This window comes from Heteronotia binoei, chromosome 6 (assembly GCF_032191835.1).
Source record: "Heteronotia binoei isolate CCM8104 ecotype False Entrance Well chromosome 6, APGP_CSIRO_Hbin_v1, whole genome shotgun sequence".
NCBI lineage: Eukaryota > Metazoa > Chordata > Lepidosauria > Squamata > Gekkonidae > Heteronotia > Heteronotia binoei.
This window is the reverse complement of record NC_083228.1, coordinates 132,396,039-132,409,067: the sequence shown is the minus strand read 5'-3', so window position 1 is coordinate 132,409,067 and position 13,029 is coordinate 132,396,039. Positions and strand designations below refer to the sequence as shown.

Sequence of the window (13,029 nt, the reverse complement as noted above, 5' to 3'; positions counted from 1 at the left end):
GCAGCTTGTGCGAAAACTGAGAGAAGCGCTGGGAGCAAAAGGGCTGTCCATCCGGAACAAGCCTAGTGTGAAATCAGTCCAAGATCACTGTGTAATGTAGACAGGGTCTCTATAGGGAGTAGGTATAGATGGCCATCTGACAGCAATGAAGAATTTAGGGGGAGGTGTTGGTGAGTTTCCTGCATTGTGCAGGGGGTTGAACTAGATGACTCTGGGGGATCCCTTCCAACGCTGTGATTCTAAATGCGGCTACGGATGTTGCTGATGCTTTGATATATTTTTTTTAAATGCCCAGGAGAAAGGGAGAATTGTAACTCACCTGCTTTCCATTTCATCAAGTCCCAAAATAATCAGTAATTATAACTTTGCTGTACACAAAGGAACCCAGTGTTCCTGCTGACCCCGGTACGTGCATCAGGCATTTACAAAGCAAAAGACATGATGGGGAGTGTCTTTTCCTTAGCTATCCAAAAACTTGCTGCTTCCCATGCCTTCGAAGTCAACTGCACGTACTCCTTAAGAGAAGGGAAACCTTTTAAAAGATGATGAAGAAGAATGACAGCCAGTTTGGTGTGGAGAGCCAGTTTGGTGTAGTGGTTAAAGTGTGTGGACTCTTATCTGGGAGAACCGGGTTTGATTCCCCACTCCTCCACTCGCACCTGCTGGAATGGCCTTGGGTCAGCCATAGCTGTGGCAGAGCTGTCCTTGAAAGGGCAGCTGCTGTGAGAGTTCTCTCAGTCCCACCCACCTCAAAGGGTGTTGTGAGGGGGGTGGGGAAGGTAAAGGAGATTGTGACTTCTCTGAGACTCTGAGATTCAGAGTATAGAGCAGGATATAAATTCAATATCTAAATGAGTGACTGTCCCTCTCTGTCCTTAAGTACTGGTAGCAGAAGGCTTCCTTTTAAAGAGCTGGGCTCCTGCCAGTGGTTAAACACCAATTAGGTCCTGGCATGATCACAAAACTAGAAGTGCAGAAAACTGGACTGGGGGTGAGGGGAGGGAAGATATCTAGCTGGAGGTCTGTTCTCCTGGTCTGCCATGTGCTCCAGATGTGATGCCAAAATATCCACATTGCTTTATATTTTCTCCAAAAGTAGATGATTTGAGAGCAGGTATACAGAGTCAGTACTGAAGGCTCAGAGTGTATTATCTGCTTGTTGACAGGTTAAGAAGGTGGGAACAAGCAGGGACATCCCACAGACTAGCCTAGTCCTTCCCTTGCAGCCCCCTCTCCATACCCAAATCCTTTTTTGTGTTGTCATGGAAGCCAGTTTGGTGTAAGGGTTGACTGTACAGACTCTTATCTGGGAGAACCAGGTTTGATTCCCCACTCCTCCACTTGCAGCTGCTGGAATGGCCTTGGGTCAGCCATAGCTCTTGCAGAACTGCCCTTGAAAGGGCAGCTTCTGGGAGAGCTCTCTCAGCCCCACCTATCTCACAGGGTAACTGTTGTGAGGAGGAAGGTAAAGGAGATTACTCTAAGAGTGGAGGGCAGGATATAAATCCAATATCTCCTTCTTCTTGCAAGAGCTGGAATATCCTTAACAATCTTCTTGAGTCAGCTCAAAACTGCTTTACTGTTAGAACAGAGAAAAGGAAGCCCTTCTTCATCCAAGTTGTCATTAACACGTGGAATTCACTGCCACAGGAAGTGGTAGCTGCTACAAGGAGAGACAGCTTCAGGAAGGAATTGGAGAAACATATGGAGCAGAGGTCCATCAGTGGCTGTTAGCTACAAGGTATAGGTGGAACTCTCTGTCTGGGGCCAATGATGCTCTGGATTCTTGGTGTTGGGGGGCAACACTGGGAGGGCTGAGGTCCTGCACCTCCCTAAACCCTCCCCTCCTCAGGCTCCACCCCACAAATTTTTCAGGCATTTCCCAGCCTGGAACAGGCATGACACAGATGCCAGCGGCCGAGGGCAGCTGTCAGCAATAAAAGCTATTAACTGGGAGCTGAGTATCAGGCTATGCAAAAGAAGAGGAAGAAGAAGACTGCAGATTTATACGCCACCCTTTTCTCTGAATCAGAGGCTCAGAGTGGCTTACAATCTCCTATATCTTCTCCCCCCACAACAGACACCCTGTGAGGCAGGTGGGGCTGAGAGGGCTCTCACAGCAGCTGCCCTTTCAAGGACCACCTCTGCCAGAGCTATGGCTGACCCAAGGCCATTGCAGCAGGTGCAAGTGAAGGAGTGGGGAATCAAACCCAGGTCTCTCAGATAAGGGTCTGCACACTTAACCACTACACTAAACTGGCTCTCTCTAGAGAAGTGCAGTGTGGAGGCAATTCAGGTGCCATTGTCTAAATTTCATCTTGCCATGCCGCTATGAAAAGCATAGGAGCCTCTCCAGAAAAAAAGTTGGCAATTTCACCATCCAGGATTTTTGAGAAGCAGCTCTCATGAGCATCATGCGTTTCTTCCGACGCTCCAAGTGTTTGTCCTTTCTGCTGGTCAGGCACAACGGGAGCAGTGTTTAAAATATAAATCTCTCAGGGTTTTTTGTTTTTTTTTAAAGATGCAAAAGAGTTCAAACTATCTCCCGCGGAATAAACAGGCGTTTTCTTTAAGATAGAATTGTGCTGGCACATTGTTTTAGTAGTACGCACAGGAACTGTCCTTTTAAATGACTGACTGTCAGACTTTGGACAAAACAGGCCACACTAGCTGTATCTCCACTGTGACTGTAAGGAATCTGCTATGAACAAAAGGCCCCTTCCTGGGAGATATGGGGGAGTGCAGCTGGCTCTTCCGAAATCTGCAGCAATTTGCATAATCTGAACATAATAAATATTGGAGCAAGCTTTCTTTTAACGCACACACACGTCAGAGGAAAAAAGGCAGAGAAAAAGAGAGATTAGACATCCCTGACTCCCCAAATGAGTGGTCATGGATGGGAATCCCAGCCCCATATAGATCTAGCAGGGGTGTCAGACTCATGTGTGCGCCTGCGCACATTAGCGCACTTCTGTTTGCCCACTTCTGAGGGGTCTGAGTTGCATGCTGGCTCTTCCTTGTTCCCTCAAAAGTAGGTGGAAATCCGAGTGCCATCCTTGAGCCCAAAGCAAGTAGGTGCATCTGCCCTGAGAGCCAGTTTGGTGTAGTGGTTAAGTGTGTGGACTCTTATCTGGGAGAACCGGTTTTGATTCCCCACTCCTCCACTTGCAGCTGCTGGAATGGCCTTGGGTCAGCCACAGCTCTCCTAGGAGTTGTCCTTGAAAGGGCAGCTGCTGGGAGAGTCCTCTAAGCCCCACCCACCATGCAGGGTGTCTGTTGTGGGGGGAGAAGATATGGGAAATTGTAAGCCGCTCTGAGACTCTGATTCAGAGAGAAGGGCGGGGTTTAAATCTGCAGTCTTCTTCATTTGTTATAAGGGCCGAATCTGACATGAAAGAGACCTTGATGGGCTGGGCCATGTCAGGTTGGGTCAGGCCATGTTGGGCCAGGCCATGTGTGTGTATATTTAAGATTAGGTAGCAGAGATATAAACTTTATAAAGGACACAGACAAACACAGTTAACTATTTAAAAAAAAACACACAAAAAAAACGTGCTTAAAACAGCACTCGGTCTTAAAGGTGCTTTCTTTGTATTTCTCCCATGGGATTCAGGGAACTGGACAAAGGAAGCTATGGCTCTTTCCTTCCTTCTCCAGGGGACCAGGAGGGAGGAGCCTCAGCCATTAGAAGGGAGAGAGGCTTGGCTCAGTAGCTCTGTTGTGTGATTGAGAGAGCCTGGAAAAACAAGCCTTCCTTCGTCTATGAGGCCATTATCAAAAATAATCGCTGCCTTCCACCCTTCATCCCCAAGGAAGGAGCCTCAGCCAATGGAGAAAATAGAGGTTTTGCTCTGTAGCTCCTGTGCAATTGAGCAAGCCCGGCAAAGCAAGCTGTTATGCAGAAGGAAGCAAGAGAGAAGAAGGAAGCAGATGACAGCCGGTTGCTCAGGGGCCTGATAGAAGCCCTCCGAGGGCCTGACTCAGTTCCCAGGCTGCATGTTTGCCACCCCTGGTCTACAGAGCCCATTTCAGAGTGGGTTATTTGCCCTGGCATTGGAGTTGGCATGCAAGTCCCCCCCCCCCCCCCCCGCTTCCACCACTGTGTCATGGTACATTTATGCACCTCCTGGGATTTCGCCAGCTCATCTCTGGTTTTCTTAAATCTGCTTTGCTGTGAAGTTTTGGGAAAGAGTGCAATGAAGCCCGGGTGGCTGCTGTGTAGGGTTGCCAAGTCTGGGTTGGGAAACTCCTGGAGATTTGGAGGAGGCTCCTGGGAAAAGGGCAGGGTTTGGGGAGGCAAGGGACCTCCATGGGGTATAATGCTGCAGAGTCTATCCTCCAAAAGTAGAAATTTTCTTCAGGGAAACTAAGATGAGTTGGAATTCAGGGACATTTCCAGGCCTTAGGTGAAGGCTGGCAAGCTTCCTTGCCATGTGGGTGGTATGAGCTTAGGCTGGCCAAAGATGCTAAAAACAACAAAAAAGGCTTCTTTTCTTATGTTCAGAGTAAGAAAAAAGAGCAAGGACATGGTGGGCCCATTGCGAGGGCAAGAAAGTGAAATTGTAACAGGTAATGAAGAGAGGGCGGAACTGCTCATTTCCTACTTTTCCTCAGTCTTCTCTTCTGAGGGAAACGGTGCTCAACATGGCAAAAACAGAACATATAAGGAGGGCATGAAGTTCCAACCTAGGATCAGCATAGGGGGAGTACATAAACACCTAGTTTCTTTAAATGAAACTAAGTCCTCGGGGCCAGATGAGTTGCAACCAAGGGTTCTAAAAGAGCTTGCGGATGTAATTTCTGAGCCTCTGGCTATTGTTTTTGAGAATTCTTGGAGAACAGGAGAGGTGCTGGAAGATTGGAGGCGGGTGAATGTTGTCCCCATCTTCAAGAAGGGGAAAAAAGACGATCCAGGTAACTACCGACCCATCAGCTTGACGTCTATACCTGGAAAAGTTTTAGAACAAATCATCAAACAGTCGGTCCTGAAACATTTAGAAAGAATGGATGTGGTTACTAAGAGCCAGCATGGGTTTCTCAAGAACAAGTCATGTCAGACTAACCTGATCTCTTTTTTTGAGAAAATGACTACCTTGCTGGATCGGGGGAATGCAGTAGACATCGTTTATCTTGATTTCAGTAAGGCTTTTGATAAAGTTCCACATACTATCCTTGTTGACAAGTTGGTAAAATGTGGTTGTTACTGTTAGGTGGATCTGTAACTGGTTGACAGATCGCACCCAAAGAGTGCTTGTGAATGGTTCCTCATCCTCTTGGAGAGGAGTGACAAGTGGAGTGCCTCAAGGATCTGACCTGGGACCTGTTTTGTTCAACATCTTTATACATGATTTGGATGAAGGAATAGAGGGAATGCTTATTAAATTTGCCAATGATACTAAATTGGGAGGGGTTGCAAACACAGAAGAAGACAGAAACAGGATACAGGATGACCTTGACAGGCTGGAAAACTGGGCTAAAATCAATAAAATGAATTTTAACGGGGATAAATGTAAAGTTCTGCATTTAGGTAGGAAAAATCCAATGCATGGTTATAGGATGGGGGAGACTTGTCTTAGCAGTAGTATGTGTGAAAAGGATCTGGGGGTCTTAGTGGATCATACGCTGAACATGAGTCATCAGTAAATACACTGAGATGAGGGTAAATACACTGAGATGAGGAGGCATGTGAGGAAGAAACTGAAAGGAAAGGTACATACGGTCAAAACCCTTGAGAAAGCTTGGACGCTATTTAAAACTATAATCCTAGAAGCTCAGATAAAATACATACCACAAGTTAGGAAAGGCACAAACAGGCATAAGAAAAGGCCTGCGTGGTTAACAAATAAAGTAATGGAAGCTGTAAAAGGTAAGAAGGACTCCTTTAAGCGGTGGAAAACCAGTCCAAGTGAGATTAGTAAAAGGGAACACAGGCTGTGGCAAATCAAATGCAAGACTGTGATCAGGCAGGCAAAAAGGGACTATGAGGAGCATATTGCAAAAAACATAAAGACCAACAATAAAACTTTCTTCAAATATATTAGAAGTAGGAAACCAGCCAGGGAGGCAGTGGGGCCCTTGGATGACCATGGGGTAAAAGGATTACTGAAGGAGGATAGGGAAATGGCTGAAAAGCTAAATGAATTTTTTGCCTCCGTCTTCACTGTAGAAGACGAGAACTTTTTGCCCACCCCAGAACCACTAATTTTGGAAGGGGTGTTGAAAGACCTGAGTCAGATTGAGGTGACAAATGAGGAGGTCCTACAACTGATAGACAAATTAAAAACTAATAAGTCACCGGGTCCGGATGGCATACATCCGAGAGTTCTGAAGGAACTCAAAGTTGAACTTGTGGATCTTCTAACAAAAATCTGTAATCTTTCATTGAAATCTGCCTCCATTCCTGAGGACTGGAAGGTAGCAAATGTCACCCCCATCTTTAAAAAAGGTTCCAGAGGAGATCCGGGAAACTACAGGCCAGTCAGTCTGACTTCAATACCGGGAAAGTTGGTAGAAACCATTATCAAGGACAGAATGAGTAGGCACATTGATGAACACGGGTTATTGAGGAAGACTCAGCATGGGTTCTGCAAGGGAAGATCTTGCCTCACTAACCTGTTGCATTTCTTTGAGGGGGTGAACAAACATGTGGACAAAGGAGACCCGATAGATGTTGTTTACCTTGACTTCCAGAAAGCTTTTGATAAAGTTCCTCATCAAAGGCTCCTTAGAAAGCTTGAGAATCATGGAGTAAAAGGACAGGTCCTCTTGTGGATCAAAAACTGGCTGAGTAATAGGAAGCAGAGAGTGAGTATAAATGGGCAGTCTTCGCAGTGGAGGACGGTAAGCAGTGGGGTGCCGCAGGGCTCGGTACTGGGTCCCATGCTTTTTAACTTGTTCATAAATGATTTAGAGTTCGGAGTGAGCAGTGAAGTGGCCAAGTTTGCGGATGACACTAAATTGTTCAGGGTGGTGAGAACCAGAGAGGATTGTGAGGAACTCCAAAGGGATCTGTTGAGGCTGGGTGAGTGGGCGTCAACGTGGCAGATGCGGTTCAATGTGGCCAAGTGCAAAGTAATGCACATTGGGGCTAAGAATCCCAGCTACAAATACAAGTTGATGGGGTGTGAACTGGCAGAGACTGATCAAGAGAGAGATCTTGGGGTCATGATAGATAACTCACTGAAAGTGTCGAGACAGTGTGCGTTTGCAATAAAAAAGGCCAACGCCATGCTGGGAATTATTAGGAAGGGAATTGAAAACAAATCAGCCAGTATCATAATGCCCCTGTATAAATCGATGGTGCGGTCTCATTTGGAGTACTGTGTGCAGTTCTGGTCGCCGCACCTCAAAAAGGATATTATAGCTTTAGAGAAGGTGCAGAGAAGGGCAACTAGAATGATTAAAGGGCTGGAGCACTTTCCCTATGAAGAAAGGTTGAAACGCTTGGGACTCTTTAGCTTGGAGAAACGTCGACTGCGGGGTGACATGATAGAGGTTTACAAGATAATGCATGGAATGGAGAAAGTAGAGAAAGAAGTACTTTTCTCCCTTTCTCACAATACAAGAACTCGTGGGCATTCGATGAAATTGCTGAGCAGACAGGTTAAGACGGATAAAAGGAAGTACTTCTTCACCCAAAGGGTGATTAACATGTGGAATTCACTGCCACAGGAGGTGGTGGCGGCCACAAGTATAGCCACCTTCAAGAGGGGTTTAGATAAAAATATGGAGCACAGGTCCATCAGTGGCTATTAGCCACAGTGTATGGAGCACAGGTCCACCAGTGGCTATTAGCCACAGTGTATGTGTGTATATAACATTTTTTGCCACTGTGTGACACAGAGTGTTGGACTTGATGGGCCGTTGGCCTGATCCAACATGGCTTCTCTTATGTTCTTATGTTCTTAGTGTGATGCAGTGGCTAAAATGACAAATGCAATTTTGGGCTGTATCAACAGAAGTATAGTGTCCAGATCACATGATGTGATGGTATCGCTTTACTCTGCTTTGGTAAGACCTCACCTGGAATATTGTGTTCAGTTTTGGGCACCATATTTTAAGAAGGATATAGACAAGCTGGAACAGGTCCAGAGGAGGGCGACGAAGATTGTGAGGGGTCTGGAGACCAAGTCCTATGAGGAAAGGTTGAAGGAGCTGGGGATGTTTAGCCTGGAGAGGAGGCGGCTGCGAGGTGATATGATCACCATCTTCAAGTCCTTGAAGAGTTGTCATATAGAGGATGGTGTGGAATTATTTTCTGTGACCCTGGAAGGTAGGACTAGAACCAATGGGTTGAAATTAAATCAAAAGAGTTTCCGGCTCAACATTAGGAAGAACTTCCTGATCGTTAGAGCGATTCCTCAATGGAACAGGTTTCCTCGGGAGGTGGTGGGCTCTCCTTCCTTGGAGGTTTTTAAACAGAGGCTAGATGGCCATCTGACAGCAATGAAGATCCTGTGAATTTAGGGGGAGGTGTTTGTGAGTTTCCTGCATTGTGCAGGGGGTTGGATTAGATGACCCTAGAAGTCCCTTCCAACTCTATGATTCTATGATCTCTGGACTATACCACAGAGATCAGTTCCTCTGGAAAAAATTGCTGCTTTGGATTTTTGGAATTTACCTTCTCAGCTGACTGCCCCTCCCCTAACTCACCTGTCACCAAGCTCCACCCTCCCCCCCCCCCAAAAAAAAAAATCTCCAGGAATTTCCCAACTCATTGCCTTCATTATAAGGCAGGGATTGTTCTCCCGACATTTCCCCCTGTACTACCAGCGTCATCCACAAGGTGTCACCAGCTCCTTTCCATGACAAGGGTGAAAGGCGCATTCCATTGCTGTAGAAACATAATATTGATGGTTGTTTGCAATGTTAGGTGTTTTGCAATTTCCACATAAGGTGTAGTGTCAGGCTATTAACCATATTGCTATAGGCAGCAATTGCCTACATGTGTATGGCAGGGGATGAAGGCTTCAAAGATTGGAGTGCTAGGGTTGACATAAACATATGGAACAGAGGTCCATCGGCGGCTATTAGGCACAAGGCATAGATGAAGCACTGTCTGGGGCAGTGGCTGCGATTGCTTGTTACATGGCGGGGGAATAGTGGGAGGGTTTCTGGAGTGCTGGCCCTGCAGGTGGGCCTCCTGATCCCACCTGGGTTTTTTGGACTACTGTGTGATGGACTGGATGGGCCATTGGCCTGACCCAGCGTGGCTTCTCTTATGTTCTTATGCCGCATTCCCCCTGGCCACTGGCAGGGAATGGGGGGTGGGGTAGGGTTGCCAGATCCAACTTGGGAAACTCCTGGAGATTTGGGGATGGAGCCGTGGGGAGGGGACAGGGACCCTCGTGGGGTACGTGTCCACGGAATCCACGAGGACTTTTTTTGCGGCAGGAACTCCTTTGCATATTAGGCCACCCCCACCCCCGATGTAGCCAATCCTCCAAGAGCTTACAGGGCTATTCTTGCAAGGCCTACTGTAAGCTCCAGGAGGATTGGCTACATCAGGGGAATGTGGCCTAATATACAAAAGAGTTCCTGCTACCAAAAAAAAGCCTTGGAGTCCACACTCCAAAACAGACATTTTCTCCAGGGGAGCTGAACTTTGTACTTTGGAGATCAGTTGTAAAAGCCAGAGCTCTCTAGGCCCCACCTGGAGATTTTCAACCCTAGGAAATAGCCGCTTTGGACATTAATCATACATTGTATTATTAATGGTGTGGAATTGGTGTGGTGTGGAATTGTTTTCTGTGGTCCCAGAAGGTAGGACCAGAACTAGAGATGTAAAATTTCTGGAAATTTTGAAGCTCAGAACCCCCCCCCCCCCGTTTTTTCCAGAAAAAAACGGAAATTTTCGGAAAAATTGAAAAAATGCTACATTAGCCCTTCTTTTTTCTTTTTCAGATTGAAAGCCATTCTGTTACTTTAGGAACATAAAATATGACTGTGGACAATTTCACTTGGCATGAAATTATCACAACTTGCATATTAAAAATAGTGTATCCAAACAATTAATACAAACAGAATATTCTTTTAAAATAATATTTATTTACAATTGTAACAAATGGAGCAACAATCTCCTAAACTGTTTACTAGTTTATGTGGAACAGACAAAAAAACCTCCACAAAACAATTTTTAAACATGCAGAAGTAACGATTATTCATATTTCCTCTCCACAGTATTAAATAAAAATAAAAAACTCATTCTCATAAAAAGAATTGAAGAGGGGGGAAGTGTATAGAAGGGAGTGTAGGACTAAATTTCAATGAATGGGCATGACCTAGTTCTTGCTTGTTTTCAGTGCACAGAAATTAGAATAATCTGATGCCATACATATTTTTTACAAATGATTTGGAAAATATTTGAACATCTTTTCTTAAAATATTTTATTCATCATGTTAAAATAAAACGTTCCATAATCAAATTTTTTCTTTTCTTTTTTTCAATTTTATCAATTTTTTGGGAAAAACAAAAAAGGCTTCAGGAAAAAAATGGGAAAAAATGTTTTTTTCCTGGGCCTTCACATCTCTAACCAGAACCAATGAGTTGAAATTAAATCAAAAGAGTTTCTGGCTCAACTTTAGGAAGAACTTCCTGACCATTAGAGCGATTCCTCAGTGGAACAGGCTTCCTCCGGAGGTGGTGGGCTCTGCTTCCTTGGAGGTTTTTAAACAGAGGCTGGATGGCCATCTGACAGCAATGAAGATCCTGTGAATTTAGGGGGAGGTGTTTGTGAGTTCCCTGCATTGTGCAGGGGGTTGGACTAGATGACCCTGGAGATCCCTTCCAACTCTATGATTCTATGCCAATAAAGCCAGCCTTTTCTACAGAAGGAGAGAACCCTGAGGAACCTAACAGGCTTTTGAAAAATTGACAGTAAGGAGTACTCAAGGACTGAAAAGGAATTCTGAATTTCTGAGAAGAAATGAATTACAGGGAATGGAACCTAATTTTGTGCTGCCTGTTAACGTTTGGCTTTTGAAAGACAGAAATTACAAAGCTAGATTACATCATCATACTTTGACAACAGTTATAGCTACGACGAGCATAGATGGCTTCAGGAGGGGACTAGATAAACATATGTAGAGGTCCATCAGTGGCTATTAGCCACAAGGTATAGAATGATGGTACTCTCTGTCTGGGGCAGTGATGCTCTGTATTCTTGGTGTTTGGGGGGGGGGCAACAGTGGGATGGCTTCTAGTGTCCTGGCCCCGCCTGGTTTTTTTGGCCACTGTGTGACACAGAGTATTGGACTGGATGGGCCATTGGTCTGATCCGACATGACTTCTCTTATGTTCTTCTGTGACACAGAGTGTTGGACTGGCTGGGCCATTGGCCTGATCCGACATGACTTCTCTTATGTTCTTCTGTGACACAGAGTGTTGGACTGGCTGGGCCATTGGCCTGATCCAACATGGCTTCTCTTATGTTCTTATGTGACACAGAGTGTTGGACTGGATGGGCCATTGGCCTGATCCAATAGGGCTTCTCTTATGTTCTTATGTGTTTATAGGCGGCTTTATTGCTCCGCTGGTTTTGTTGTTTCCCAGTATTTTTTAAGCGGCCTCTCTGTGGTAGTTTTATTCTCTGGTCGGATTGTTTTTATTGCAGTTTTGTATTGAGAACTGCCTTGGGAACAGTTGCAATCTCTAAATCTTTCAACTTACTAAGCAAACAGGCCTTCTTCCCCTATGGGAATGAAACCGAAGTTCATGCAGCTGTTGATCAATTGGGTTATACCCCACCTGTCTTCCAGAATGGGGAGCTATACATGGTTCTTTCTTCCTCTTAACAACAATACCCAGTGAGGTAAGGTTAGCCTGAGAGAGAAAGTCACTGGCCCGAACTTATCCTGGGAGGGGACCTTGACATGCAGAAGGTCCCAGGTTCAATCCCCAGCTTCTCCAGTAAAAGGAAGGACGGAAGGAAAATAGATTAGGAGGGAAAGGGAGGAAGCGATGGACAGAAAGCAACTTTAAATGCATGCTCCAAGCTGATGTGAAAGACCTCAGCCTGAGACCCTGGAGAGCCACTGCTGATGTGAGTAGACAGTACTCAGGGGAGGGGCTGTGGCTCAGTAGAAGAGCCTCTGCTTGGCATGCAGAAGGTCCCAGGTTCAATTCCCAGCATCTCCAGTTAAAAGGATCAGGCAGGAGGTGATGGGAAAGACCTCTGCTTGAGACCCTGGAGAGCTCCTGCCAGTCTGGGCAGACAATACTGCCCTTGATGGACGGATGGTCTGATTCAGTATAAGGCTGCTATGTGCTTCAGTCTCTGGACCCTGCTCTGATGATCCAGGATTTGCTGAGGGATTTGCTGAGATCAGGGGTGTTTTTGTAGAAAAATAGGTGGCAGTGGGTTCCTTCCTTCCTTCCTTCCTTCCTTGAAAACAAATCAGCCAGTATCATAATGCCCCTGTATAAATCGATGGTGCGGTCTCATTTGGAATACTGTGTGCAGTTCTGGTATTATAGCATAGGATATTATAGCATTGGAGAAAGTCCAGAAAAGGGCAACTAGAATGATTAAAGGGCTGGAACACTTTCCCTATGAAGAAAGGTTGAAACGCTTGGGGCTCTTTAGCTTGGAGAAACGTCGACTGCGGGGTGACATGATAGAGGTTTACAAGATAATGCATGGGATGGAGAAAGTAGAGAAAGAAGTACTTTTCTCCCTTTCTCACAATACAAGAACTCGTGGGCATTCGATGAAATTGCTGAGCAGACAGGTTAAAACGGATAAAAGGAAGTACTTCTTCACCCAAAGGGTGATTAACATGTGGAATTCACTGCCACAGGAGGTGGTGGCGGCCACAAGCATAGCCACCTTCAAGAGGGGGTTAGATAAAAATATGGAGCAGAGGTCCATCAGTGGCTATTAGCCACAGTGTGTATATGTGTATATATATAATTTTTTTTGGCTACTGTGTGACACAGAGTGTTGGACTGGATGGGCCATTGGCCTGATCCAACATGGCTTCTCTCATGTTCTTATGTTCCTTCAAATATCTGACATTCATGTCTTGCGG

The 13,029-nt window shown here is 45.6% G+C and overlaps 1 protein-coding gene across 9 annotated transcripts in view; it reads left to right on the top strand.

The window, feature by feature from the left end:
• The window catches only part of MCF2L2 (MCF.2 cell line derived transforming sequence-like 2), a 356,849-nt gene that overhangs the window by 77,830 nt on the left and 265,990 nt on the right, over positions 1–13,029 (top strand). The window lies entirely within an intron of this gene.